General features: G+C 39.6%; 1 protein-coding gene across 2 annotated transcripts in view; it reads right to left on the reverse strand.

Moving 5' to 3' along the window:
* Positions 1-9611, reverse strand: part of PRKG2 (protein kinase cGMP-dependent 2) — an 89264-nt gene extending 79653 nt beyond the window's left edge. Inside the window, exon 1 of one of the 2 annotated variants that reach the window (XM_028508250.2) lies at positions 9308-9611. The gene's annotated coding sequence lies outside the window, so the exon portion shown is untranslated. The remainder of the gene's footprint in view (positions 1-9307) is intronic. The other variant, XM_028508251.2, reaches the window with a different exon arrangement.
* Between the last annotated feature and the right edge of the window lie 14599 nt (positions 9612-24210).

The raw sequence follows: 24210 nt of genomic DNA on the forward strand, positions 1-24210 counted from the left end.
AGCAGAGGCTTACAAATGTGACAACTCTCACAGCTCCCCGGTGGCTACACTAAGAAACCCTCCTGCGCTGAGAAAGTAACACATGTGCATTCTGTGGGAGGAGGAGGCAGAGTTGGTGTTGGTTGCTTTATTAGCACTTTTCTCTGGCTGTGTGTACCTGCTAAGTTTTGACATTTCTGATAAGGTTCCTTGGTTAAACAAAAATCAAATCCAGGTTGTCATTATTAAAATGCAGAACAGAGACATGGACATTTTGCTACATCTTTTACTTTATATCCTAAAGTCAAGGTTGCCCAAAAAAAAAGATGACCTAGGGTACAAGACAATGCTGTATTTTTTTCCTGTTAAGAATGTGCTCAGCGTAGGTCCCAAAGTGGTCACTCATACAGTGAGTCTTGGGAAGTGAAAAGCAGATCAGAATTATGAGGAATTATTTTAGTTGATTCAGAAATACTTTTTAGTTTAATGGCTATACATTTATTTTAACATTCATTAGGAATATAGATAATGGACACCACTAAGTTGTGGTTTCATTGATATCATTGCTTAACTGGAAATGAAATTAGGTAATTAGGTTTAGAGTCAACTCAGTGAAAATAGAAAATAAATCATCTGCAGGTAATAAGCACATGTAAGCAAAACAAAAAAAAGTTTGGAAAGTACTGTTTTGATTAATTATGATAAGTTCCAGTATTTTTTAGGCTACCCATTTAAAATTCATACATCTGCATGTGCATTTTTGACAGCCACAACCCGAGAAGCACTGTAACACTTACAAACTCACTTTGAATTCTCTCTCATTATATACCCACACCTTCTTGCCCCTTTCTCCCTCCAAATTTCACACTCAGAGAGAAATGAAATTTTTAGACTGATTTCACTACCTCTACCAGAATAATTGTGACCTCAACAACACTGAAGACAGAGACATAAAGATGTAAAACAGCCTCTAAGTTTCAAACAGATGCAGCAAATAGCCAATCGGGGTTGCCTAAGATGGATAATACACACAGAAAATAAATGTGCTTATAAGAGTAATCTTAAAATACTCAGATAGTCTTCGAGATTCAAAGCAGTCATTAATCAACATTAGTTTCCGGAGAATTGCCTTTATATGTTGCAGAGATATGGCAGGTTTCATCTTTAAGTATCTGTTGACTTGGCAGCATTTACTGTTCTTAGATATTAAGAATATATGAAAAGGTTGAAGAGACTAGAATTCAAAGAAGTAGCCCTGGACACTCTTCTATCCCAAATAAGCAATTCACAAGACATTAGATTGGGACCTAAGAATAACCTGGAATGAGATTCTGAATGGCAGGCGTGAGAAGGGTACCCCCCCAAAGGCCTCTGAAATTACAGTGTGCACAAGATTTTAACATGAGTGGTGAGCCCTCTTCTAGACACACATTTTTGGTTCATGGGCAAGCATTCCTAAACCAAGGCAGGATGGAAGGAGAGGAGTTGGGGGGAAAGGAATTGCCCTATAAAGAACAAAACTAAACACAAAAACTTTAAATCTAATATGAAACTAATAACTCATTGTTATTCATTGAACAACTGTTAACTAAGGCCTGTCATGGACTGTGTCAGAGGCATAGCTCCATGAATTAGCAGTCAAATTTGACACAGAAGACAGTTGCAGAATTCTAAATATGAAAAGGCTTATAACAATATTTGCTCTATGCAGGGCATTTAAAACATTATATACCAAACCAATATTTCACAAACCTGAAGCAAAATTAAGTAGAAGATGCTAAATTCTCCCAAAACACCAACTGTTCTCTGGTTTTAATGAAGTCAGTTTGAAAGCTGTATAAATCTTTCAAGTTATTTAGAATTCCAAAGAGGAGTGAAATGAGAGTAACTCATCTTTCAAGTCACTAGTTTAAGCTCTGTAAGTTACCAAAAGGCTCAATACTAAAGCTGATTTCTTAGTGACTTCACCCATTTCAATTTTGTTGTCCCTCAAGCCAAACTTCGAGTGTCTGGCTTCATAAACCCTAATTGGATTCACTCTGTTTCCTGTATCAGTCACTAAGACAGATAAGCTATTTCTCAAATATGTATTGCTAGCCACAAGGACAAATGAACCACAGGATGTTGCTCCATCAATCTAGCAACTGCATGTCATTAGAATCATTCTTATAATCAGAAGGCAGTGTATAAGGTAAAAAGAAATGAGCTTGGAGATAAAGATCAGAATTTAACATGAACAATGAAGGGTAGCTATCCAGGGTAGAAAAACAATCTGCCCCTCCCCAGCTGTGTAATCTTCTCTGAATTACTTAGATAGAATTCTTGGTTTTCTAATCTAGGAAATGGATCCTAGTGGAAATTCTATCCATCTCATATGGATTATTATGAAGAGTATGTTATTAAGGCATCACTAGCAATGCCTGACATGGAGTAAGCACCAAGTAGCTCTTCTATTATGTGAAGAGATAAGACACTTAGTGTCTTGGTGTGAGAAAATGCCCAGAGGAGATCATTGCTGGGGGCACAGTGGTCTAGTAAACTGGGGGTCTTGATGCAAATTGATCCCCCCTGGAGGAGGGGGATCTTACTCATTAAGAAAGGAAGTCATTGGGATAGGATCTATATTTTCATTACAAATAAAATTCTCTTTCTAAAAAAAAGAAGGAGGAGGAAGGGGAAGGGGAGGGAGAGGAGGAGAAGAAATCATTCTGGAACAAACAGCCTGGGAAACCTTCTCTATTAAGGGAAGCCTGCCAAAAGATGGAGATGAGAAAGCTTCATGAATGACCCAACCCAGGTTCCAGGACTGCAGGGCCTCCTCCTTGGTGATGCCTTCATGTGCCCTCTATCTATTTACACATATTGCAGTAAACTCCTTATTCCAAAAGGACCCAACTAATATCTTTGAAGGCAACAACAGCAACAAAAACAATGGTTCATTGTGAAAGCAGTATTCTGCAGCCTGGGACCGGAGAGAGGAACAGAATGAGAGGTGGCATTTAGCAAGAAGAGAGGAGAATTATGTAAAATTATCGATAATTATTACATTAATTTAATCATTATTTAGGAAATGCCATAGATAAGAGATAACTAGAAAAGACCCAAGAAAAGCAAAACTTACTGTGAAGGCGCTTGCAGGCAGAAGAACACCTAGCAGCCAGTGTGGGAGGAATTAGGCTTTGTTGTCTGTTTTCCCTCCAGCCCTAAAGTAGTTGGAAACCAAGTCTTGGCTCTGATCTAGAAAATATCTATTTCTCTCTTTACCCATCTGGAGCCTGATATAAAAATACACACACACACACACACACACACATTTATACATGTCTGTATATCTATCTGTAAATATGGGACATGGTACCTTGATGGCTAAGGATACTGAGCCAGAGCCCAACCCAATTACTGGCACGTAGTGTTTATGTACACTTGGCTATGATTTTAAGGTTGAGGGTCAATTATAGAAGAGAGAGACAGACACATAGATAGATCAACAAGCAGATAGATAAAATATTGTTGCATATTATTTAGAGCTGCTAGGTAGTTAAATGAAATAAACCATAAGCAGCATGGAGGACAGTGCCTGATATATAGTGTGTTTAATAAATATTAAATTTACTGTTTTATTACTGTAATATTATTTACCCAATGAAATAACACATTTTAGTAGAAAACTAACATTATCATCTTAGCAGAAAAACATATTGGTCACAATATATGTACTAAACCAACACGATATTGTAGGAGAACAAAGTCAGGGTACTGGCACTACCATACTTTAAGACTTATTGTAAAGCTGCAATAATCAAGACAGTGTGATTCTGTTGAAAGAGCAGACAAATAGATTGAAGGTACAGAATAGAGAGCCCAGAAACAGACCCCTACAATACAGTCAAGTGACCTTTGACAAAGGAACAAAGTCCAGCCAATGCACAAAGGATAGCTCTTTTAACAAATTGTATTGAAACAACTGGACATCCATATGTAAAAAAAAAAATGAATCTACACACAGACTTTATATCTTTCACAAAATTAGCTCAAAATGGGTCAAAGACCTAAATGTAAACCAGGAAACTATAAAACTGCTAGTAGGCAATATAAGAGAAAATCTAAGTCACCTTGGGTTTGGTGATGTTTTTAGATAAAACACCAAAAGCACAATCCATGAAAAAACTGGTAAGTCGGACTTCATTAAAATTAAAAATGTCTATTCTTCAAAAGAGACTATTAAGAGAATGAAACAACAGCCACAGACTGGAAGAAAGTATTTGCAAAACACATCAAATAAAGGACTGGGATCCAAAATATGCAAAGAACTCAGTACTCAGTATGGTGGATACATGTTTTTACCCATTTGTCCAAACCCATAGGAAAAAAATAACCAGCTGAAAAATGGGCAAAAATATAAACAGATGCCTCACCACAGAAGATACACACATGGTAAATAAGGATATGAAAAGATGTTTAACATTATATGTAATTAGATAATCTCAAATTAAAACAACAATGAGATACTACTACACACCTGTTACAAAAGCCAAAACACTGACAACGCCTAATGCTGGTGAGGATGTAGAGTAGCAGGAATTCTCACTCATGGCCACTGGGAATGTGAAATGATACTGCCACTTGGGAAGACAGTTTGGCAGTTTCTTGCAAAGCTAAATAATCATACAATCCAGCAATCATGTTCCCTGGCATTTAACCAACTGATATGAAAACTATATTCACACTAAAACCTGCACGTGGATATTTATAGTAGCTTTACCTTATAATTGCCAAAACTTGGAAGCAACCACGATGTTCTTCAAAAGGATGAATGGATAAACTGGTACATCCAGACAATTAAATATTATTCAGTGATGCAAAGTAATAACTAATAAGCCATAAAAAGACATGGAAGAACTTTAAATGTGTATTACTAAGTGAAAGATGCCAATCTGAGAAACTCACATACTATATGATTCCAAGTACATGACATTATGCAAATGACAAAACTTGGAGAAAGGAAGAACATCAGTGGTTGCCAGGGGCTTGGGGAGAGTGAGGAAGGAACGAATAGGTGTATCACAAGGCAATTTTAGGGCAGTGAAACTATTCTGTACGACACTGTAATGGTGGACACTCATGTGCATACATTTGTCCAAACCCATAGAATGTAAAATACAAAGAATGAATCCTATTGTAAAATATGTATTTTAATTAATAGTAATGTGTCAACATTGCTTCATCAATTGTAATAAATATACTACACTAATTCAAGGTGTTTAGAATAAAGGGGGCATTAGGTGAATATATGGAAACTCTCTTTACCTTTCACCTAAAACTGCTCTAAAAAATAGTCTATTATTTGTTAAAAATGTATGTACTAAGGAGTGAATGCAAGAAAGCTGACAGCATAGTCAGGGAATAGGCTGAAATGCATGATGGGTAGAGAGTGATGAGAAATAAACCTGAAAAAGTAAGACACTGAGTAAGATGCTGAAAAACTTCATCATATGCCACGTTATGGTATCTGGATTTTATCATAGGTCAAGTTTCTTTCAAGTGATATGGTCAGATTTGTCCTTTAAAAAATAACTTTCTTGGCAATAAATGTGGAATGGAGTGAAAAGAGTTTGGAAGAAGAAAGACAAAGCAAAAGGCTATTGCACCCATCCACATAGGAGGTGGTGAGGACCAGATTACAGCCAGACAAAGTTCTACCCTTTTTCTAATGTCTTAAACTTCTTGAACTCAAGGAGGAAATTAATAATCTCCACAGTAGCCAGAAGAGAAAAAACATCATTATAAGAAGTTTGGTAAAAAGCTATGGATGTAGATAACTGCAATTTTCCTCCCTTCAATAAATTATGAAAAGTGGAATGGATTTTTTTCATGATATGGGCAGTTTAGTCTAGAACCAGAGGAGTTCTATACAGGCTTTTTATAAATAGTCTCCAAAGAACATATAAAACATGTATATGGTGTTATTCTTAACTTTGACTCACCAAAGTTTTTGAGAAAATAATAAACTATCACTGAGTTTTCCTTGTGTGAAATAGTGCAATTTTATATCATTATCACCATTAAAAGCACCTGTTCATCTGCTCTTGTGACTGGTGACCATGGTTTGAATATACTGCTTGTTGTCTCTGTCCACAGCATCTTACTCTAGAGAGTAATTTGTTCTTGTCAGGCAGTCATACAAGCTTCTCATTTGTGCCAGTTTCAGCTACTCCACAGTTTGGCTGTGCCTTTGAAGCACCCCTTCCATAGCAGAATGTTCACAGTGATTTTTATAATAGCCACATATCCTATATTTTCACTGACAGATTTGGAGATGCTCCATTCAGCTATTGTATTTTTGGGTGATATAGTACCAGATAAACAGGCAAACACAGATAAATATAATTTCATAGATGGAGGTCAGGAGACTGTAGCTTATAGAATTTGAGTGGTGATAAGAAGAAATAATAAGATTGGAAATTTTCATTGGAGCAACTGGTTAAGGGTTGATGTCACTAACCAAAATGAGGAACAGATTTTAAAGAATAAAAGGGTGAATTTAATTTTGGACACACTCAGTTTGAGGGACCTGTGGAAATTTTAGGGTCAAGAAATTCAGTATGTGGACCTGGCTGGCACGTAGCTCAATGAATTGAGCACAGGCTGTGAACCAAAGTGTCCCAGGTTCGATTCCCAGGCAGGACACATGCCTGGGTTGCAGGCCACGGCCCCCAGCAACCGCACACTGATGTTTCTCTCTCTCTCTCTTTCTCCATCCCTTCCCCCTCTAAAAATAAATAAATAAAATCTTAAAAAAATAACTAGCCAGTTATTTAAAAAAAAGAAATTCAGTAGGTGATGAGAAATGAAGGACTAGAAAATGAGAAGAGAGGAATTGAAAATATTTTGTAAGTACTGATACAGAAGTAGAGACTGAAGTAGATGAAAGTGCCTAGGAGACTGGCAATAAGTAGAGGAAGAGTGTCTAGGACTATGTGAAGCTTGAAAGAAAAACTAGAGATAGGGTAAGAAGAAGCTACTGCTTTTGTGAAAGAGGATCTGAAAGAATTAACAGTAAAAGATGTGAATGGTGGAAGGAATACAAAATTTCTAAATGTAGTAATTACATAGGGAGGCAAAAATGATTCCAATGTTTTGATCTAGGAAGGCTTGGAGGAAGGTAGTACTATGAACTTATCGATGCACCCGAAAATGAATAGAGTACAATATATTGGCTAGGTACTATGACACGGACCAAGGTCCAGGGAATGAGCATGCTTTATGGAGACAGTGATGAGTTTTCATATTCTAAATTTGACATGTCTGTGGGTCATCAAGGTGAAAATGTCTAGTAGATAGTAACAAAGAAGAAAGGTCAAGGCAAGAGACCTCTTCATAGAGATAAGAATCTAAGTCCCATTCGTAGATGAGATCACCGAGAGAAAAAAGAAAGGAACGCCTCTATTATGTACATTTAGATACTACTGATAGGTAGTATCTACAGGTGAGTAGGACAAGAAGGAGAAGCAAATGATAAAGATGCAGAAAGTATAGTTGTACAATTAAGATATCTAGGAAGAAGTATAACAAAGGCCATGAGCATAAGATATTCAAGAAGTAAGTAGGCTGCAGTTCACATCCCATAGACATACCGAAGGAAATGAGATCGGAGGGGAAAGGCACTGAATTTAGCCTCTCATGACCAAGTTAAGATAAAAAAACAGATTACAAAGGACCATGGGAAGAGCTGAAGCTCAGAGTAGGGACCCTAAGACGGTATCATGGTTCATGAAATGGATTTTTTGAATAGTGGAAACTTGAGAGTTATTTATAATGCCAGAATAATGAACCAGTAAAGATAGAGAAAATAAAAACATAAGAAAAGAGGGGAGAGTTAACAGGAAAATGGCCTACGGCAGCAATTTTCAACCTTTTTTTTTCTCCTATGGCACACATAAGCTAACTCCTAAAATTCTGCAGCACACCAAAAAAAATGTACTATGTAGTTTACCAATCTGACCAAAAAAATAGGTATAATTTTGATTCTTTCACACCAGACAGCTATTGTTGTGTTGGTTGTTGTCATTTTTTATTTGGCAATCTAAGGAAAAAGAGGTCAGTGCCCCTGACTAAAAAGCCAGGTATTGCATGTTTTAAAAATTCTTGAGGCACACCGGTTGAAAATCACTGGCGTAGATTAAGATAATAGGGGGTCAAAAGACTTGGGCAACATCCAGGCAACAAATGCCTTCCCTGTTGGGTGAATTAGCCTACAGTGTAATCCCTACTTGTAAGGACTTCAGAGTACTGAAATGAAATAGTGCACATAAAAGAAAAAAAATATCTCTGTGCCATCTTTTTATGTCTTTTATTCTTAGATGCACAATGTTCCATTGAAGAGGATGGACCCCAACTCTCCAAAGAGAATTTTCTACGATATTAACTCCTCCTGTATAAAATGGAACAGGAGTACTGGCAACAGATACTGTTCGTATGTGAGACGGTCAGCTTGCAGAGATGAAACTTGCAAAAAAGAGACAATAATTTCAAAGGAACTATGTGTGTGTGGGGGGGGGGGGGGGAAGCAGGTGTATGTTGCCCTGTTCCTTTATTAAAAAAACAATTCTGGAAACCTCGTAGACAAGATGAAAATACAGAAACCAAGGCATTTGTCAAGCCTTTCTACCTGTTCATTCTGCCTGTGCCGTTCCTGGCTAGTCTCAGCTCTGGATTCTACTGCTGTGGATTTGCATCTCTAGTTTTTCCTTAAACTCGAACCCACGGCTTTTTCTCTCATCCCCCAAGTGGCTGATTTATTGGTTTTATGTGTTTGCTCTTGTTTCTTCGTCACCAGAAAATATAAAGCAAGAAATGTGAAAGCGCCTCACGGTGCTGGGAGTGCGACAGGACACCCACACAAGTTTACAATGACTCCTAAAGTCCTTGCCCGCATACTGCCTTCCAGCAGCTACCCAGAGCGCAGAGAAGTGGAGCCAGGAGCGCAAGCCCTGAAAGCAGTACCAAGCCGCCAGCCCAGGGCAAGTCTCCAGGGCTGCTCCAGGGCTAAAGGCGTAAGAACCCCGAGGAATGCCCATTGGCGCTGAGCTCTCCCCTTCCTGCCCTAGCCGAGTTGCTTAAAATCAACTAGCCTTTCCCTGCCTCCAGAAGCCCAGAAAGGGTGCCACACCAAGCAAACAAACGCGTGCACACGTCCACACGCCAACAGCACTGGCAAGAGACTTGCTGAGCAGAGAAGAGACGCTCACAGCCTGCACACGCACACGTACCCCTACCCCATCCCTCCCGACGCACCTCCTCGCCCAAGCCCCCAGCCCGTGAACCTCACCAGACAGTCGTGTAACTTTCCAGGTGCGCAGCTCGTCACTCTGGTCCGGCTGCCCCTGCGTCTCTGCGTCCTCTCCCACGCAGTCCTCCCCGGCAGCCTCCAGTGCCCAGAAGGAGCGCAGGTCAGCTCACACCGCCCTGGGCGTGCGCAGGGCGCACCACCACCCCGGGGCTGTCCGCGCTGCCGTTCCCAGTACGTGGGAGCCGGGGGAGCGTGGACCAACGTGCTTCGGGCAGGAGATGCAGCGGTGGTGGCGTCGGTGCTGCCGCCTGGCTCCTCCGCGGGGGCCGGTGCAGAGGAGACACCAAGGAGGGAGGGGAAGGAAAAAGGGAGGAGAGGAGGAAAAGGAGGGGGCGGGGGTCAGCCCGATCTTTGGCGTGGAAGAACAGGGAGCCCCCTAAAAGTGGGGTGACCCGCGTGCGCACGCACACCAGCGTGGACTCTACTCCTGAGACCAGCCGGCCACAATAGCTGCAGTCTGCACTTTATACCCTATACCTTCAGGAGTGAGGCAACTGAAGTAGGAAGATAACATCGTGGTTGTAAGCATTTTTTTCCCATGTTATTATTTCTATTTCCAGCATGTGAGACGAGGGGAGAGGAAAGTTCAGGGAGGTGTTCCTATTTTCCGTCCCCTCCTTTCCCCCCGCCCCTCCAGTCTGTTTTCACTGCAGGCTGCCTCCCACCTCGCCTACCCTCCCAGAGCGCAAACACGCGCACGGATCCTGCACGTGTCCTCCTCTGTCACACCACTGCCCTTCCGGAAGATAATGTGATCCCAGAGCAGCTTGGAGACATGCTCTTCTAGGACTCTGAAGCCATAACGTGCATCCAGCTTGCCAGTTCACGTGATGTGGAGCAGTGGTTTGAACCAAGTTTCAAAGGAAAGATATTATATCTTCCTTTGGGATCTGAAGGTCTTTTGGCAGGGAACTTTCTTGATCACCCAAGCTTTCTCCCCGTCGCCTTTTGATTACATGTTTTTTTCCTGAGGCTTACACTATGGTTTTCTAAATATATGTATACTCCACCGCATTATTTGCTGTGCTCTGGAGTTGTGCGATCTTCCTGTGCCTTTCTCCCTTTCCTCCTGCCCCCTCCCAAGGAATTTCACTGGCAAATCCAGGAGAACAAGGGCAGTTTAGTGTTTAGGAATGGGAAGTACAGTGAGGGTCTATTCTTCACTGTGTTCCTGGAGAATGTTAGACCCCAGCTCTCTTGGGTTTTAAGCCACGTGGTGGCGGTGGGGCTCGTGGAGCACTGGTCCGCACTAGTATGTAGTAAACACATAGAAATGAGGACTGCGTAAATATATGGAATGGAGGCCGAATGTAGTCCGTAGTGTGTGTCTGCGCACACACTAGCTGGAAAAAAAAAAAAAAAAAAAACAGAAAAAATACAAAGTACTTTTTAATGAATATGTGCCATTTTATGTAGGCCTTCAAAATAGCCCAACTACAGGAGATGAGGATAGGGAACAATTCCACAGGAAAAGGGAAAATAATTAAGCCATTGTTAAGTCACTGTAACAGTGGACTTTTAAGTTAATGGGCTGAATGTTTATATGTGGTTTAACAGCAAAGAAGATAAAATCAAAGATTTTCAAAATTCATACAGATCATTTAGTCCAGTATCTTTGGGGAGGACTGTTAGGAGAAACTGTGGGTTACTAATTAATGGGTCCAAAAATTGATATGTTAGGTCAAAACTTGTATATTTGGAATGAAATAAAAGTACCACAGCACATTACACATAGCAAGAGTGTGCTCTACAGATCTTTCATTTCAGTTAAATATGTGTGCACTGGGTCAACCATGTAGTATGTATTTTCTTACTGCTCCTGGCGCCAAAAACTTGAAAGCCAAAATTGATGTCGTGATGCCCGGGGCCACCCAACCAGTTGGAGTGTGAGAGGAGCACAGGTTCTTCCCCAGCTATCCTGTGTGCTGTTGGCAACACCACACTGAACTGCAGAGAACAAGGAGGAAGCAGGGGAGGAGGAGGAAAACAGTGACCACTTCAGAGCTCTTCATTCTTTCAACAAGAGTGCTTGCACAGCTCCTAGGAGCTCCTAGGCCTCAGACCTGGTGCTAAAGTCTGGAAATTCAGTGGGGAACAAAATCAACATGTGATCTCACCAGTTTAGAATCTACAGTCCTGTGGGGGAAAGGGACATCATTCAAATAAACACAAAAGAAACCCTCTGTGATAAATGCTATGAAGGAAAATATGAGAGCAAAAAATATAGGATTATAATTTAGATGTGGGAGGTGGCAAGTAATAATTAACCCAATTTAAATTGCCTTAAACAGTAAGGAAATTTATAGTTTTATATGGCCAGAAGTTCCTAGAAGTTCAAAGGTCGAGAGGCTTTAGCTGGTGAATTCAGCAGCTCAGTGATATCAGGGAGGGCCCAGACTGTTTCTGCTATCCCCCCTCCCATCTCCAACATGCTGCTTTGTACCTGGGTCTGCCCCACCCAAGTTCCCAGGGTGGCTGGAACAGCCCCCATTCTGACAGCCAATCCTGACAGTGCCCAAAGGTGGCACAGTGTGTTTCTTTTCAAGAGTGGGAAAATCTCAGAAGCTCCCAGGAGGTGTCTTCTTAGCTGTGTTGAGTCCAAACCAAGTCACATGCCCATGCCTAAATGCTGGAAATGGGAGCAGGGGTTAAGATAACTGCTGGAAGTTCTTCAACACTCACCCCAGAACTCTTCAGGATTGTGTTCTTTCAGGAGCTGACACCCAAACAAAGCAGAGAAGTTGGGAATGGAAGGTGGGAATAGACAATTCAGAGTCGGCTTCAGAGGAGGCTCAGGGATGATTTCTCTGAAAAATGACATTTAAATTTAAGATGAGTAAGAGTCAGCAAGGAGTGAGGAGGAAGCACCTTCAGAAGGAACGCTGTGTGTGTGGGAGCTGACTCTGTTAAAGGCGTACATGCAATTCCTCATTTACTATGTTTACCTGAAGCAAGCTCAAAGAGTTAAGTAACTTGATCAAGTTCACAGAGCTAATAAGTCACAGAGCCAATCTATACAATTCTAGAGCCTAAAATTTTGACCACTTCTGCTTCTATGGACACAGTGAAAAGCTCAAACCCACTGGCCTTTCCTGGTCATTTACTGAGGAAGATAGGCCTCCTCCAGTCCCCCTTGGCAAGACTGCTCTGGGCCCACTGGTAGTGTGGGACCTGTGCTCATGAACAAACACCCACCGGCTGTGCTTCAGCTCCCTGGGTGCCAAAGTCTCTGCCAAGCACTGTCACTAGAGCACTAGGGTTCTCATGATATCCAAAGTTGGACATAACCTGTGGGAAAGTGGAGAGTAAAATGCCCATCTTTGTGCTACACAGAGCAATCCCGGACCACCCTCAGTGTTTTATAGATATCACTCTGTTTTTCCTATTTTCTCTTTCCTACCTGGACCTGCATCAGAAAGACTGAGCTGGGAATAGGTTATAGTAATGCTTCCATGCTGAACTCAGACTCCCAATTCCCTGCAGGACTAAATTCTAGTTCAAGTTCATCCAGCCTGAATTCTGTTTTCTTGAGATGCATTCTCTCACAGAAGGCTCTATAGCTGCCCTTGCACACAAACTTCTGTCAGGCTACCTCATCGGACCAGGCTTTGTGCTCCTATTTGAACCCCTGATCAGAGAACCCCAAGGAAAAAAATGAGCTCTCTTCCATATGTCACCAGAAGAAGATTTTCTGAGGACATGAAGGACAAAACCACCCATTTGATGGTTCTCACTCTAGTTTTTCACTATCTCTTTGGTTTCGCTGCCTTTCCAGCTTTCTTCTGTCATTTGTCTTCTGATGTGCTTATCTCACCACACTGACCCCATGGGCAGCCATTTCAATTACTAAGGCTAGAACCTTAGGTCACTGTGCCCTACTTTCCTGTACATTAGTTTTGAATAACCCTAACTAACCCAGGATAAATACCAGCATTTGTCTTTGGTGTTCCGGCCCTCCAGATGCCAGCATCATTCGACATGGATATGGAACTGGGCCCATTGTTTCCACTACAGTTTTTCCGCTTTGTAACCTCTCTGCAGCCAACAACCCCTTTATTCACCTCAAAACCATTTATTTCTTTCATGAAGTCTCGCTGATTCTACAGGATAGTAGTTCTCAATCCAACAACAGTGTGCCACTCCAAGTCACAAATACTTGTTAACTTTTAATCCCCCTTATTGCACTACAGAGCAGGGACTTTGTTGTATCAGTTCTTATATCTTCAGAAGATACATAGTTCAACTCTTTTCAATGAGCAAATGATAAAAAAAAATTCACTTTTCAACCTATTGTCCTATTTTCTTTTAAAACAAAACAAAAATATATTTACCAAAATATAGAGGCTTGAGAAAGAACTCTATACTCAGTGTCTCTCCTTCCTCTATGAGAGCTCATTGCCTAAAACCACACAATCTTTCAGTCCTCGCTCTGGGAGCATTGTTTTTCATTCTACTCCTGTCTCTCCAAGGGAACAATGGCCTCTCATTTCTCAATGCCTCCCTGCTGATCGCTGGTGGGGAAGGGAGGATGAACCCCATGGGCATCAACTAATGGCATAATTTGGGCAATTTTTATAGCCCCTCCAGGTAGCATCCAGAGCCTACGTGCATTCCCATTGTGAAGTGGACCAATCTCTTGCCCATGCTCTTCTTGAATGCCCTCCCTTCTCTACCCATACTCACACTTATTCTAAATTTTCCCAGTATTTCCTCCCTCCCTTTCTTCTTTTTTTCTTCCTTCTTTCCTTCCTTCTCTCCTTCCTCCTTCCTTTCCTCCTTTCCTCCTTCCTGCTCTTTCCTTCTCTTCCTCTAGCTCAATTATTACTTCTAAGTATCTGCCTTTCTTCAAAACTTCCACAAAACTACACTTTATCTCAGCCCTCTTATTAATTTATCACTTTCTACTTTGTATTATGGCTATCTATCAACATATTTTATAATCCTTCTTGGACCGTAAATACTTGGAGGGCATGGTTCACAGCACCTACTACAAGTCGAAACCCTAGAGATAGAGGAAAATCATGACTTTATGATTAGAAGAATTGTACTTACATTTCTGAATTTCTAAAGAAAAAAATTAGAATATGTTCTTGAGTTTCCTTTTGGAACAAAGAAATTTTTGGAATAATGACATGATCAGAAATTAATAATCTAATTAATCAGGTAGTACTAAATTTTTACTATAAAGACCAATATAAAATATAATTAATTTTCTATTTTTCATATACTTTTCAGTCCATAGTGCATTAACTTTTCTAAATAGTGATTTTTATTCTAGTTTTGGGTGTTCATTAAATAATATAGCCAGTGTACACTAACTATGCATTAAACTCACCACATCTGGCATCCCACCATTGTGGACCATCCATGCAACACTTTGACCTTTCAGCTCCTTAGACCACACATCCAGGATCCTTCACCTCCACTCACTTTCAGCCATCAACTCCCACAGTCATGCCTCTAATAATTTTAGAATCTCTTCTAAAATTATTAATTTAGATAATGTATATGCACCCCAGATCTGCTCAGCCCTACATGCTTCTCAGACACAATAGTCATAGCAGTGCCTTATGGTTGTAAAACCTAAGCTAATGCTGTCATCAACTTCAACCTCCCCTGGAGTGAGGATCACACCAGCATGACACCCATCACAGAGGGATCCTCAGTAGTTCAAGCTCCCAGGTCTGACTTGATGGGACCCACAGAAGTGCTGGCTTCCTTAGCTGCTATTTGGAGGGGCCCCAAACACCCCAGAAATACAGTGGAACTAATGCTCCGTGGAGTTGACTGACCATTGAGAAACAGGAGCCAGGAAAAAGTCAGCAGATAATTGCTCAGCTTTCCTGCCCACCTAAGAGCTATTCAAAGATGCAGTGCTGCTTCTGGACTTCAGCTGCTTTAGCATGACTCAGCAACCATCTTCAGTTTCTAGAGACACTGAGGACACATTGGTAAGTACTACCTTCAATCTGCTCATTCTCCTTTTCTCCCTTATTTCCCTTTACTCCCTCACTCCTGCTTACTTAAGATAACATCCCCTATTCAGAAGGAGGATTACTAATTGGAGGATCTGACAACAACCTGTTTTATAGACATTATGCGACGTTATATTTTACCTTCTATGTGGATTCTTCAAGAAGCAAACTTGGCATTTTAGATCTAATTCAAGTATCTGTGGAAACATTAGACAAGTGTTTTGAAATGCCTGTTAACTGTACTCAATTGTCCATATAGACAAGGTTCATCATATTCTTGCAGAACTGGTGATGGGGGAATGGTACCAGAGGACAACGTGAATGAGATAGTTACACAACTTGATGCACAAAATAAACTGGGGAAACCTGAGGCTGGCTTTGCGGGAGCTCCAGCCTGCAGTGTATCAGCTATAAAGAGTAGGAAGCTTCCTGAGATCCCAAGAAATATTAACATTAGTGACATCATATAAAAGTGCCAAACTTGACTTCTTTTAAATAAAATAATTTAAAAGACCACTAAGTTTACCCTGCAGCTGTTTACCAAAAATAGAGGAGGAGAGTCTTAACTTTTGCCCTTGAATGCAAAGTCAAGGTACTGTACAGAAGTTGTGTAAAATCAGAACCGAGGTTCAATGATGTTTTTCCTGCCCAGTAATTTTGAAAAAATTGAGTAGTTACAGTGTGTTTTTTCTTTCTTTTGTAAACTGCATTTCTATGCCCACCTAAGGCACACTTCTATGTATTGGCTATGACAGTACTTCGTAAAATGTTTGAGACAGTTCTTTAAATTATGTACAATCCAAAATGTTGGTGTTTTGTATGGGTCACACGTACAGTATTCCTTAATTTTTTCTGTTATTTGTCACAATTTTTATTTGAAGAACGAAGTATGTATTGTGTGAAAATATAATGACTTTGTCCTCTTAGTTTAAATAAACTCCAAGGTAACTGGATTTTTAAAGCACTTTTCTGTTTGCCTGATACCTACTTTACTTTAGTAAAAATTTTACTTTTTACTAAAAGTAAAAAGTAAAGTAAAAGTAAACTTACTTTTACTTTAGTAAAAATTTTTTTATGACTCCCTGACTCAACAAAGTAAATAAAAATATATTTTATCACTGTTAAAAAAAAAGAATTAGGATGTGAGCTTTATCGCATGCCCTGTTTTCTAGAGAACCCACCCTACAATAAGAACACATTCTCTGACCACTACTTCCCATTCTTTAAGATTATTTGCTCAAGTACATTTTTCACTTTTTTTACTTTAAAGTAACTTCTAGCTCCTTGACCCTCTAATTCCTTCCTCTTTGTCTTTACCCTACTGCTACTCAGTTCAGTTTTTTTTTTGTTTATTTGTTTGTTTTTGGTTTATAAACAGCAGAAATTTATTTCTCACAGTCCAGGAGCCTGAGAAGTCCAAGATCAAGGTGCCAGAGCATTCAGTGTCTGGTGAGAGCCCATTTCCTGATTCAAAGACAGCTGTCTTGTGTCTCCACATGGTGGGAAGAGAAAGAGCTCTCTGGGGTCTCTTTTATAAGGACACTAAATCCACTCATGAGAACTCTACCCTCATGACCTAATCACCTCCCAAAGACCCCCACCTTCAAATACCACCACTTTGGAGATAGGTTTCAACATGGATTTGGGGGGTGTACACATAAGAGAGTCCATAAGAGAGGCCCAGATTACATGTGGAGATGGCTAATATAAAGTTAGCTTCCATTTAGTCTCTTTGGACCTGGATTTTTAAAAATTTCTACTAAACTTATTGAAGTAACACAGGTTAATCACATTTTATAAACTTCAGGTGTTCAACCTCATATCTGTGTGCTCAATTGTGCGCTCACCACTCAAAGTCTAGCTTTCTTCTGTTACCATATATTGGACCCCCTTTACTCTCTGTCGTTCCCCTACCTCCTTCCCTTCTGATAACCCATGAGCTCGTTTGTTCATTCATTGCTTTTTGTTTTATAACCCATACATGTTCTTTCTTAAGAGTCCCTGGGGAAGGAAAGGCACCAGGAGGAATACAAAGAAAAAAGAGGTGAGAGGGAATGTTACAATACAAATTGAATAGGGCAGGCTTCAGGGGCCTCTTGACCTTGATGAAAATGGCCCACATAGTCTAGGAAGCTCTATGGCACATGCATGAGCCTGCCAAACAGGAAGAAAAAAAGTATTTCTTCTCAGGGTTCCTTATGGAATGTGGAGATGAAACCATAGCTTTCAAGCCAGACTGACTAAATTCTGGTTTCTCTCTGGGTATATATATCATTTGCTAGTTTCTATCACTTATTAAAGTCTTTTTTTTTTCTTTTAACTATCCCAACCTTGAAACATGATCTCCTTTTTAACCTGAACTAGCCCAGCAGCAACCAAGCTGGAATAGTTGAAAGAGGGGGAAAAAAAAAAAACTCAGTTCAGTATTCAATGCTACTATACTGAATATGTACCAAATATACCAGTATACTGAATACAATAATATGCTAAATATTGCTATATTTTAAATTATCTTACAAAACCAGAGTAGTTAAAACAATATGGTATTGGCATAAAATTTAGCACATATATCAGTGGAACAGTATACAGAGTTTAGAAATAAACCCACACATATTTGGTCAATTAATTTACAACAAAAGAGCCAAAAATATGTATAGGAGAAAGGACAGTCTTTTCAATAAATGATATTAGAAAAACTGATCCACAACATGCAAAAGAATGAAAACGGATGACTATCCTATACCATATACAAAAATTAACTCAAAATGGAGTAAAGACTTGAACATAATACCTGAAATCATAAAACTTCTAGAAGGCTACAAAAGCAATAAGCTCCTTGACCTAGGTATTGGCAATGATTTTTAAAATATCACACTAAAATCAAAAGAAACTAAAGGAAAGATAAATTAGTGAGAGTGGAGCCTACTAAAAGCTTCTGCACAGTCAAAGAGACCATCAACAAAATAAAAAGACAACATACTGAGTGGGAGAAAATATTTGTCACTCATACATATAAGAAGGGGCTAATGTTCAAAATATATAAAAACTTATACAATTTAGCTCTGGCTAGTGTATAGCTCTGGATTGAGCACAGGCCCAAAGGCTGCCAGTTTAAATTCCCAGTCAGGGCACAGGCAAGTGAGGGGCAACTACACATTGATGTTTTTCTCCCTCTCTTTCTCCTTCCCTTCCCCTTTCTCTAAAAAATAAATAAATAAAATCTTTTTAAAAACTTATACAACTTAATAACAAAAGCCAAACTATCCAATTTAAAAACAGGTGTATCTGAATAAATATTTTTCCAAAGAAGACACACAGATGGCCAACAGGTACATGAAAGATGCTCAACATCATTAATCATCAGGGAAATGCATATCAAAGCCACAATGAGACCACCTCACACCTGTTAGAAGGACTATTATCAAAAAGACAAAGCCTTGGCCGCATAGCTCAATTGGTTGGAGCATTTTCCCAGTATGCCGAGGTTGTGGGTTTGATCCCCAGTCAGAGCACATATGGGAGTCAATCAATGAATGCATGGATAGCTGGAACAACATATCAGTGTCTCTCCCTCTCTCCCCATTCCACACCCTCCCTTCCTCTTTCTCTCTCTAAAATCAATAAAATAAAATTATTTTAAAATTTTAAAAAAGACAAGAATAAACCAGTGCTGGTGAGAATGTGGAGAAAAGGAAACCCTGTGCACTGATGATGGGAATGTAAATTGGTGGAACCACTATGAAAAACAGTATGAAGTTTCTTAAAAAAAATAGAATTACCATATGACCCAGCAGGCTCACTTCTATGTATTTATCAGAAGAAAATAAAAACACTAACTTGAAAAACATGCATGCATCCCTATGTTCATTGCACTACTATTTATAATAGCCAGGATTTGGAAACAACTTAGGTGTCCAATGATTGATAGAGTGATAAAGAAAATGGATATATATTAATGGAATATTATTCAGTCATAAAAGAGAATGAAATCTTGCCACTTGTGAAAAAATGAATGGGCCTTGAGGGCATTGTGTTAAGTAAAATAGGTCAGAGAGAAAGATAAATAACATATTGTCTCTCTTATGTGTGGAATCTGGGGCACTGAGCAGGGAGGTTCATAGATACAGAGAACAGATTATTGGTGGTTGCCAGAGGTGGAGAGTGGGAGAAATTTTTAAAAATTAAAATAACTGTATTTTTGATACTGTATATACATGTGTGTGTGTGTGTGTGTATATATATATATATATATATATATATATATATATATCTGTCTCTATATAATAAAAGGAAAGCATTTAGTGCATTGTTGTATATTCTCAGTACTTTACCCCAACACTGTACCCTGCAGTAGCGAGATAAAGCTCTCATCATGGTGGAAGCCTACTTGTCACCTATTCTTTCTTGACTTGGACAGTGAGTGCTCATGGAACAAGGCAAATTTAGGCCCTGTTCTCATGGGACTTAAATTCTAGGTCAAGGGTAGGAAATGAGACCAGTGAAATCATTGTAGAGAGCTATCTTGTATGATCTCCCCTAATTAAAAATATGTACAGCCCAATGGCAATTCCATTTCTGAGTACATTATATACCCCAGAGAAATTCTCACACAGGTTCATACAGGTATATTCAAGGATATTTATTGGAGCTTCTTTTGTGTTGATATGGTCAGGGGCTAGAGGGTACTTGGTGTCCATCCCTGGGAGGATGGATATGTATGCTATTGGTAGATATATGCCACAGAATATGATACAACATTTAGAAACAATGGCTTTAATATTCACAAAGCAAAATGATATACCTGAAAAATATAGTATCTAGTAGAAAATGCATGAAATATCTTGAGATATGTATTATAATACAATATCCATTAGATAAATTAAAAATATGTATAAAATACAGGAGTATACATTTTGTAAAAACACATATGAATAAAAAGATACAAATGAACCCATTGGAATGTTTGCATCCGTGGAAGAAGGGAAATGAGAGTGGAGTTTTTCTTTTTTTTTTTTAAAGATTTTATTTATTTTTTTAGAGAGGGAAGGGAGGGAGAGAGAGAGAGAAACATCACTGTGCGGTTGCTGGGGGTTCTGGCCTGCAACCCAGGAATGTACCCTGGCTGGGAATCGAACCTGGGACACTTTGGTTCCCAGCCCACTCTCAATCCACTGAGCTACACCAGCCAGGGCTGAGAGTGGAGTTTTTCAATAAAAGAAATACTCTGGGGAAGGAGAAAGAAAAAAGAAACAAGTGATTAAGAGAGATATTTTCCAATACTGACACACTTTATAGAGACTATAAAACAGAATGCTGAACATTGCATGTGGAGGTCACCTAAGAACTCCCTGAAGAAGGAGCATTTGAGTGAAGCCTAAATGATGAAGCAAGACCCACCATCTATGACTTAGGAGAAAAATGTGCCAGGCAGAAAGAATCACAAGTGGCCAAGGGACCAGAGGGTGTTTGATGAATTTCAGAGGCAGAGGGAAGACCATTATGGCTGGAACAAGTAAGCGTGGAAAAATGGGGCACAGGTTCTGCTTGCATAGGTCTGGGAAGAAGCTGAGATGCTGCACTGCATTCTTCACATGCTCCCAGGTGATCCTGCTGCTGCTAGTCCATGAATCAAGGAGTGGCAAGACCCCAGAGGGTGGCCCTGCCTCTTTTACTGGCCACTTCAGTAATGCTCAGAGCTCCACAGGGTCTAAACTGGCTTGGGGGTCCAAGGGCTAGGATGTGCTTATAGCCTAATGGAAAATATCTATGCAAAAAGAATATTATTTTGAGGATTAGAAGATGAGAGATTGTGATGGTCTTCTCTATTCAGTGTTGGAGCTGAGTGCAAAGGGCAGGAGAGCAGGAAGGGCAAACAAGACATTTCTCTTTATACATGCTTGGTATGTGCTTGCACTTTGGAAATCCACTCACACAGTCTTGAGCTGCCCCCAGGCCTATTTCCCTAATGTTAGAAGCTGGCTGAGGTTTCACCTGTCTCACAGCTTTTATGAGGCAGTTGTATAATCATATGTTCATGTGCCTGTTTTAGGATTAATCTCTAAATGCCTACATAGCCAAGATGAGCTCTTCTTCATTGTGGCAATCAGTCAGTGGATATCAATTAATAAAGGAATGATGTTAAATACCTACTCAAGTACAACCTCCAGTCAGAAGGCAATATTGTTCTGGAATGCTGAGAAATAATTCCATACCACGGAACAAGTTTGTATACAACAACTAGAGATGGGTTAGCTGTTTTGGCACTTAGATGCCATGTACCAATAAATGGAAATAGCATGCAACAACAGCTCTATAAATGGCAGCCTAAGCTATAAATTCAAAAAGAACAACCATGGCTTCCTAGCAATAGCTAGGATCATGTGAGCTGTGTGTTAATAATGGCTGGTTGTTGCTTGTTGGTTTGTTTTGTTTGTTGTTTAGAAGACTGTTACAATATTAATTTGTACTTAGAAGTAGCGACAACTTTATCTGCAAAGTAATGATGATAAATGAAAACAACTTGAATGCTATTTTTTTCCACTTGGCTCTTTTAGAGTATTATGCCATGTACACATGGGCTATGATGTGCCCATCTTGGCAGTTCATCAGCAGAAACCTGGTTTGGACCATATTACATATATCTTTTCATGTAACCATTCAGGAGAAACTTAAGTTATCAGGACCTCACTACAAATAAACAGTTGTCTTATTTCCCAAACCCAGATTGTCTATAACTGATTCTTCCTCCTTGTAAGCCTTCCAGACACCAGAAATTTTATTTAATCAGTCAGCAATAATATTTCCCTGAAATCAGGGTAATTGGGAATCCATTTAGTTTCAGTATTTCAATAGGTGAAATTGTTTTTCAAATTTTGCCTGGTTTATGTAAACAGTATACCGCTAAGTGAGCTCATTTGACCCCATGATGCCAGGAAGAACCATCTGCTCAAAGACAGCAAACAATAAATCATCTCTAGGTTCATATCTAGCCAGCATGTTGCATGAAGAAGCCAGTAAAGCACAACTACACAGTCTTCCATCTTAGCACATTGTCAGATGTCACTGTTCATTTCCATTTTCTGATCTTGCCAGTGGGAATAGCCACAGATTAACCTATTCTACTGGATACTCTCCCTTTCTCTGACCGCTTTATTTGTTAACTGACTTTGCAATGTACACATCTGGCTTCCCTTTGGAGACCTTAATTGGGAGTAAACTACCAATTTAATTGTCAGTGTGGTCCAGTTAAAACAGGTTCCTTTGTTAATGGAGCACAATAAAAACTTTATGCACAATTTGTTCTGGTATCTTGTTATTTCATTTTATAAAGGCCAAGGTTCAGTGACTATTAATCAGGGACTGGCTACAGGATACACAGCAGTTTCTAAGCTGGGTATTTACAACTTTTCACACAGTATGCCTAACACAGAGTGAGTGGTCAATAAATATTTCTTCAGTGGATGCATAAATGTTGCTAGGCCTAGCTATAAGACCAGAGGCGAACACCACTTTGGTTTTTGGCAATTAAATAAAAGTCAAAATGTTTGAGGATCAATATTTTTAACTGTAGAGTTTTATTAGAAATTCTGCAACTGTGATTAAGAGTTATTTTAGCTTTCCTTGTTACTGAATGGCTCCTTTAGTGAGAGAACATTTCAGGAACTACATAATCAGCAGGCTCTCCGGTAGCTGATTGTAATGACTCGCCCTTGAACAGATTTTATGTAGGAGTTGAGGCTTCATGATGCCCGAGAAAGGCTATAAGGGATTTGCTGGAGGAAGAATGGAGGCCAGAGTTTGGCCTCAGGCCAGAGATTAAATATCGTCTCTGACTGTAGATTTCTGGGGAAGCAGAAGTAATGTCACAATTCTGGAGGGAGTAGGTTCAGAGAAATAACAGAGAAAAGGGGGTGGGTGTCTTAAACTTGTAGTGATTCGCCTACTGCCTCTACACCCAACCTACATAGCAGCTAGAAGGAAACACTCTCTAGGCAATACTTCCTGAGGGGGCCGTGGGTTTGGAAACTTCCTGTGAGTTCATGTTTGCCTGATTCAGTGGTTCTCACATTTTTGGTTTCAGAAGACTTTTTACAGTCTTAAAATTTATGAGAACCCAACATACTTTTGTTTATGTGGGTTTCATCTATCAATATTTATCATATTCAAAATTAAAGCTGAAACATTTCATAAGTACTTATTTATTTTAAAATAACTACTATAAAACCATTACATATTAACATGAGATAATTTTATTAAAAATAACTATTTCCAAAAAATAATGAAGAGAAACACTGTTTTATGTTTGTGTAAATCTTTTTAATGTTTGCTTTAGTAGCTGGATTTGCATGACTCCTGTGTTCAGTCTGGTGTTATGTCACCTGTCACATAATGCCTGGGAAGCTCCACTGAACAGGAGTCAAAAAAACAAATAAGGTCTCCATGTGGATGCAATAATTGTCCTAATCTGTGACTCCCTGAAAAGATCTTGGGAATTCCCATGGGACCCTGGACCACCCTTTGAGAGTTGCTGCTCTAATTTATTAGCCCCATACTATGGTCCCAAAGGCATCTCCCACAGTGGCTGTTTTGGGGACTCAGCCTGATGGCCCACTTGGCTTCCCCAAACTCAGGCTTCCAACAATAAAAACAAAATCAAAGAGGCTATCAATTACTCTGCTCCAGGGTGCTTTTCAATTCCCAAGTATAAGTGAGTAAATGAATAAATGAGTAAATGAATGAATGAAAAAAAATAAGATGTTTCCTGATTTTAATATTTTATTTTTCTTGATCAGAAAATTAACTTGTAGTCCCCATCATGAAGCTGGATTAGCTGCATTTAACCTGAGGTTAACAGAGATTAAACAAAATTTTGGCTTCTTGTATGACCTTTTATCATTTGCTCCAACA

This window comes from Phyllostomus discolor, chromosome 1, assembly GCF_004126475.2.
Source record: "Phyllostomus discolor isolate MPI-MPIP mPhyDis1 chromosome 1, mPhyDis1.pri.v3, whole genome shotgun sequence".
Classification (NCBI taxonomy): domain Eukaryota; kingdom Metazoa; phylum Chordata; class Mammalia; order Chiroptera; family Phyllostomidae; genus Phyllostomus; species Phyllostomus discolor.